Source organism: Lepidochelys kempii, chromosome 21 (assembly GCF_965140285.1).
Source record: "Lepidochelys kempii isolate rLepKem1 chromosome 21, rLepKem1.hap1, whole genome shotgun sequence".
NCBI classification, from domain to species: Eukaryota; Metazoa; Chordata; order Testudines; family Cheloniidae; genus Lepidochelys; species Lepidochelys kempii.
Window position 1 is genome coordinate 12,195,475 of NC_136400.1, and position 6,924 is coordinate 12,202,398.

Sequence of the window (6,924 nt, forward strand, 5' to 3'; positions counted from 1 at the left end):
GTGCCAGATGCCTCAGAGGGAATGAACAGAACAGGTAATCATCAAGTGATCCATCCCGTCGCTCATTCCCAGCTTCTGGCAAACAGAGGCTAGGGACACCATTCCTGCCCATCCTGGCCAATAGCCATTGATGGACCTACCTTCCAGGAATTTATCTAGTTCTTTTTTGAACCCTGTTATGGTCTTGGCCTTCACTACATCCTCTGGCAAAGAGTTCCACAGGTTGACTGTGCGTTGTGTGAAGAAATACTTCCTTTTATTTGTTTTAAACTTGCTGCCTATTCATTACATGATTCTTGTGTTATGAGAAGGAGTAAACAACACTTCCTTATCTACTTTCTCTACACCAGTCATGATTTTATAAACCTCAAGCGTATTTCCCCTTAGCAGTCTCTTTTCCAAGCTGAAAAGTCCCAGTCTTATTAGTCTTTCCTCATACAGAATCTGTTCCATACCCCTAATAATTTTTGTTGCCCTTTTCTGAATCTTTTCCGATTCCCATATATCTTTTTTGAGATGGGGCGACTGCAGCTGCACACAGTATCTCAAAGCACTTCAGAGACATCCACTGCTGCCTTGCACGTTAGGTATCAGGGAACCCCATTTCACAGGTGGGGAAACTGAGGCACAGAGCTGGGACCTGACTCACCCAAGCTCACAGAACAAGTCAGTGGAATAGAACCCAGGAGCCCCAGCCCCCCCTCCCCCATTGTACGAATGAACAGCTACAGGTGTATGATAATTAAGCACCTACAGACGCTCCTTTTATTGTTACTACCTGTATTATTACAGCAGCTGGCTTGCCTGGTGATGGGTGAGGGCGTGTTAGCATCTGCCTTGTGAAACTCGTCATTCAGGAGTTTATATAACTTGGCTGCAGAGCGTTCACTCTGAGCTGAGACCTGCTTCCAAAGCTGGGAGACTTTTCTGACTTAAAAAACCCAAAGTGCTGCAGTCCCCGTACCTTTTCCATGTAGTGGATGCAGAATGGTACAGGGCGGTTTGGGGATGTTTCCCAGAAAGCCACAACTCAGAAAACAGACACAGGTTCTCTTAACATATAATCCAGTTGGATCAGAAGTGAGAGTGGCCATCTGAGGGACATTCAGTGTAGCGAGTCTGGGGGGTTCTCAGCCCTGCTCCATTGGGAACAGCTGTCCACACCCCAAAACCGCCAAGACAAAGGGTACTCAGGGGCACATGGGGTGCTTGGCTCTTTGGGAAATCTGGCTCTGACTGTGGATGCAGAGACACCTTGAACATCTGGCCCCGAGCTCTTTGCGACACCTAGAGGGGCCAGGAATGAACAGGCTGAGATCCCTTGAGTCCCTGATCACCCCTGGCAGGCAGCGGTTGAGGCAGAACAGTGAGATGGGGTGTGTGGGGGGGGGGGGGGGCGGTTGCACTGTTGCTACCCATGCTGGTGTGTGGATAGCTAGAGCCCAGCCAGTCACCCTATTTCAGGGCAGTTCTCTGGCCCATTTTATGGAGGAAGTCAGAGGAGATGATACAGTGGTCCCGTCTGGCCTTACACTCTATTAATCTTTCCCCGTGAGCTTCAGGCAAACAAAATATATATTTTAATAGTAGGACCTTAATCAGTGATACAGACCAGTCACTGTATGTGTGCCCCAGGTACACGAGTTATGTTGGAAGCTATCTTGATCCCTGTACAGCTAATCTTATGTTTGAGTGTTTCCATAGCATCCAGAGGCCTCAGATGAGGTCCAAGACCCATTGAGCCAGGTGCTGAGAGACCGCGACTGATCCAAATTGCTCATAATCCTTCTCAGTGGTATCTGAGCATGGCACAAAGGTTAAGGAATTTAGCCTCACAAACCCCTGGGAGGAAGGGAGCCATTATTTCCTCCATGTTGCCAATGGGCAAGCAGAGGTGCAGAAGGCTAATGGCTTTGTTTTTCGAAGGATCAAGGCACAGCAATGGGAGTCAGGCCAAATACCTTTGAGGCTCTGGGCCCAAGAACCCCAACGCCTCTGAAAACCCAACTCTGGTGGTGATGGTTTCTCCATCACTGTAGAAAACCCACCTCTGTGAGAGGCGGCAGCTAGATGGACGGAAGGATCCATCTGTGCCTAGTGCAGGAGTTAGGTTGACGTACCGACACTGCACAGGGGAAGAAATGTTTCCCAGCCCGGAGCGCCGCAGCTAGGTCGACCTACGTTTGAGATGTAGCCCAGACCGAAGCGACTCGCTCAAGGTCACACGGGGAGACTGGCCGAGGCAGGAACTGGACCCTGATCTCCTGCCTGCCAGCACCTTACGCACAAGACCTGCGTGGTTGCCCTGGGTCTCTGCTGCTGCTATTTATGCTCCACCTGAGGGACACTTATGATGTTGTTAGCATGTCTCTAGTTCTGCTGTAACAGTGGTGCGCCAGGCCCTGAGACTCCTTGTTTCCTAGACAGCTGCAGACAGAGATCCAGCCTGCATCCTGCTGTCCCTGGCTCGCAGCACTTTCCACGCCCACCTTTCCATCCGATTTTGCAGTGTCGTGTCTCCTCTTAACCAGATTCTCTTTGGAGCTGCCCAGTGAGGAAGTGGACGGTAGAGTCCCCCGTGAGTCACGGATAATGGGGAGGTAAATACCTCTTGCCCGAGCAGCCCAGCAGGTTGGGGCCAGAAAGGCACCCGTTAGGGCTGGGGAGGAATGTGGGGGCTAGTGGAACCCATAGTTAGGAGGCGGGCAGCTTTATGCATCGGACACATCCACCTTGCCTCTCCTAGATGGCGGTGGGCACACCCTCGGCGCTCTGCCATGCAGAGACCTCCCAAACAGTGCTCTGGGCACTGGCACTGCCCTTCCAGGGGAGCTGGGTGGGCCCCTCTGCTCCCCAGCCCCACTGAGATGGTTTAAAAACGGCACCCGAAGCGAACGAATCCCACGTCTCACTGCGGAGGGTGACAGAGAGAGCAGGGTGCTGCCTGCTGCCAGTGCTGGCGAGGCCAGGGGGAAGGAGGGGAAATGTGTGTGCGGGACAAAGGTGTATGCTGGACAGATGTGCTAAAGAACAGAACAGCCCCCAGATGTGGAGAGCCCAGGAAGGGAAGCTGGCTGACTCCTAGAGCCAGAGCCCAGCATCCACCCACCCCCTGGTCCTTGGGAAGACCCAGACTTCCCAGCGAGGGCTTGGGTCTGGACAAGGACCCCACCCCTCATTTGGGCTGGCCTCCATTCGAATGGGCCAGAGAAGGCGACTGTGTGTGGAGGTGTCAACACCTTACACAACAGAGCTGCTCCCGGGGTGGGTCTGTAAGTCACCTCTGCTAATGCCACCCCTGGGCAGAGGCAGGGAGCCACGGGACGGACGGTTCTGTAGAACCACAAGTCAGACCTGAGCGGGCCTTGCTTTTCCAAGACGTGCCAAAGCTTTGATCGACAGTTCAGATACATGAGAAACGGCAGCTTATTCCTAATACTACTGTTCTGAACACCTCTATCACCTTCATCACATCGGAGTGTTTTACACCCATCAGTAGGTGGTTGGGTCTTCATCATTATTAAGGCCACTTTCCAAACGCGGAAACCGAGGCAGAGAGGGGAGCACATCCTGCCCAAGATCACACAGTGAGTCAGGAATAGAATAATAGAAATCCCAGAACTGTAGGGAGAGAAGGGACCTTGAGAAGTCATCTAGTCCAGCCCCTTGCTCTGAGGCAGAGCCAAGTAAACCTAGACCAGCCTTGACAGGCGTTTGTTCAACCTGTTCTTAAAAGCCACCAATGACAGGGGTTCCACAACCTCCCTTGGAAGCCTGTCCCAGAGCTTAACTATCCTGATGGTTAGACATTTTTTCCTAATATCTTACCTGAATCTTCCTTGCTGCAGATGAAGCCCATTACTTCTTGTCCTACCTTCAGTGGACAAGGAGAACAACTGATCCCCATCCTCTTTATAACAGCCCTTAACATATCTGAAGACTGTTACCAGACTTCTGTTCTCATGACTAAACATGCCCAGGGTTTGTAACCTTTCTTCATACGTCAGGTTTTCTAAACATTTTTGCATTTTTGTTGCGCTCCTCTGGACTCTCTCCAATTTGTCCCCATCTTTCCTAAAGTGTGGTGCCCTGAACTGGACACAGTTCTCTAACTGAGCCTTTTCCATAAATTCATCACACTCAATTGACTCTCACTGGATTCGTGATCCACTATTGCCCCCAGATCCTTTTCAGCCTAGCCGCTTATTCCCCATTATCTAGCGGGGCATTCGATTTCCCGCCCCCAAGTGAAGGACTTTGCACTTGTTTTGATTGAATTTCACATTGTCGATTTCAGACCAATTCTCTGATTTGCCAAGGTCGGATTTGAATTCTAATCCTGGCTTCTTTAAAGTGCTTGCAACCCCTCCCAGTCTGGTGTCCTCTGCAAATGTTATAAGCATATAGCTTAGGAGTCCTGATTCCCCATCCTGTGTTCTTCAACACCATTTTCTCCTCCTGGGCCTGAGCCAAAGGCTTTTGGAGCCCATGGGATTCTCTCCCTGTGCGAGGCAGGTATACATAAGAAGGTGCTGGAATGGAGTGGCTGAGATCATTAGGCAGGCCGGGATTTGGTATCCAGGTAAATACAACCCTGGCTGTATCATCACCTCTGTACCTCTCAGGTGTAACAAATGCTGCCACCCCTCCTGGACAGCCTGCCCGTAACCCAGCTCAGAAAGACCACATCAGCGGACATCTCTTGTCACCAACTCTTCTGCGGAACCTTCCCCACTGAGCGTCACTGCTCCGTGCTCTGCTGAGACTGAGGCATACGAACCGGGGATAAAGGGGAGCAGTAGAATGGGCTGGAGAGGCTGGGCCAGGAGCACCCAAGTTTTGCAACCCAGGGGGCCTACACGGCCACCCTGCCAGCACCACCCCCCTCTTCCCCCAGCCGCATGGCTACATTTAGATAAGGAAATGGAAGCATCCAATAGAAAAGGCACTGGACTGGGACTCAGGTGTTGGGTTCTATTCCCTGCTCTGCCATGGGCTTGCTGGGTGACTCTGGGAAAGTCACTTCCCTGCTCTGTGCCTCAGTTTCCCCTCCCACCCTTTATCTTGTAAACTTGTTGGGGAGGGACCAATATTCACAGAGAAGGGCCCAAGCTGCAACACTCAGATCCCGCAGGAGAAGTCCAATGTCCCTAGTTTTGCGGGTGGGGGTGAGGGAAGGGGAGCAGTTGGATTGGGTGTGGGGTCATTGCAGACCCATGTCTCCCTGCGGTTTGCTCCCTGCATTGCTATCCCTACACTGGGCCCACAGACGTCAAAGCGAGCATTTCCAGTGGCTTCAGTGAGGCCAGGGCTTAGACCCTGGCCGCGGCTTTGCACTTACAAGGAGGAAGCTTCAGGGCATGTGTGAGATCTCTGCAGCCCCTGCATCCTAGGCCCCCTGCTCGGCCCCAGCCCGCAGCACCTCAGTAACAGAGCGGGTGGGAGTGATGCCAAGGGGGAAGGGGGAAGATAGCGAAGACTCAGACTGGGGAGTGCCTGATTCCCTCCCTTGGCCGCATGGACAGGTGAGGGGGCAGCTGTCCAGCACCCGGCTTGCAACAAGTTTAACACATTCAGAGCTAATGCACAAGCCTCTTCCCACAACTCAATACCCCCCAGCACTATTCTTGGGAACCGCAATGAGAGGCTGTTCCATTATGTACCGAGGCGATTCCCTGCAGAGCAGGGGTGGGGTGTGGGACGCGGCACGCTGCATTTTGCAGGAGTGGGGGGTATGGGGCACGGCACGCTGCATTTTGCAGGAGTGGGGGGTATGGGGCGTGGCATGCTGTATTTTGCAGGAGGGGATTTTTGGCCCAGCCTGTATCTCATCCCTACTGTCTAAGTGTGACAGATAATCCAGCCTTTCCTCTCCTACCTCCAGGCGGAAATAGCAGGAGCCCTGTACAGGGGCCGGAATAATTAACCAGAGAGCAGTTAAAGGATTTAGGGCCGAGAGCTGTTTAACCATGATCTGCAGCCTCCCAGTGACCTATCGAACCCTCTGGGATTTCTGTGGACACTGAGCGGGGTTGCGGCTCTGGGCAGGGATGGCTGCGAACCGGGTGGGCAGGCGGCTGGGACGGGGGTCCCCGGCGCGCTCTCCGGGGAGTCCACGGGTGGAGCCGGCCCGCAGCCCCGAGATCTAGAAGCGCCAAGCCCGGGTGATGGTGAAGTACGACCGGCAGGAGCTGCAGCGGCGGCTGGACACCGAGAAACAGATCGACGGGCGCCTGGAGGAGCTGTGCCGGGGCCGGGAGGCAGAGATGCCGGAGGAAGTGAACATGGACGAACTCCTGGAGCTGGACGCAGATGGGGCACGGGCCGCGCAGCTGCAGGGCACCCTGAAGTCATGTCACAACAGCCCGCAGGCCTTCGTGCAGGAGCTGCTCCTCAAGCTGCAGGGGCTCCAAAAGCAGCAGGCCCTGCGGCGGCCCAGCCTGGAGCTCCAGGAGCGAGCGTGACCCCTGCCCAGTCCAGTCCCTGCCCTGCGGCCCTTGGCAGCGGCAGCTTCCTCCAGACGAATGGGACCAGCGAGGCCCCGCAAATCCAGCCTGGGGCCGGGGGCTGCTCGGCGGAGCCTCCTGACGCAACAGCTGGTGCCCCTGCAGCTGGGGGTGGCACAGGCCTGGCTGTGCACAGAGCCCAGACGCGCCCCCCCCCCCCAGCCCCCTGGACAGTATCCCCCTGCTCTGGCCTATGACTGGCCCCTGTGTAAATCTCTGACGAGCTGAGTACTTGGGGCTCAGTGGGTGCCTTTTGGTCTGTAATAAAGCCTTGCTCTGGCGCACTCAAAAAAAAAAATCACAGTCTATTGATGGGAGGGGCCCGAAATGGGTGGATTGTGTCAGCCACTTTTTCCAGCAGGGCTGCTTGCTCCAATCTGGCCTTCACAACAACATGACCCTCAGTCATGGCAGGATT

General features: G+C 54.2%; 1 pseudogene; it reads left to right on the top strand.

Moving 5' to 3' along the window:
• Positions 1 to 6,050: 6,050 nt before the first annotated feature.
• On the top strand, positions 6,051 to 6,464 carry LOC140901456 (protein phosphatase 1 regulatory subunit 14A pseudogene; annotated as a pseudogene).
• Positions 6,465 to 6,924: the final 460 nt, after the last annotated feature.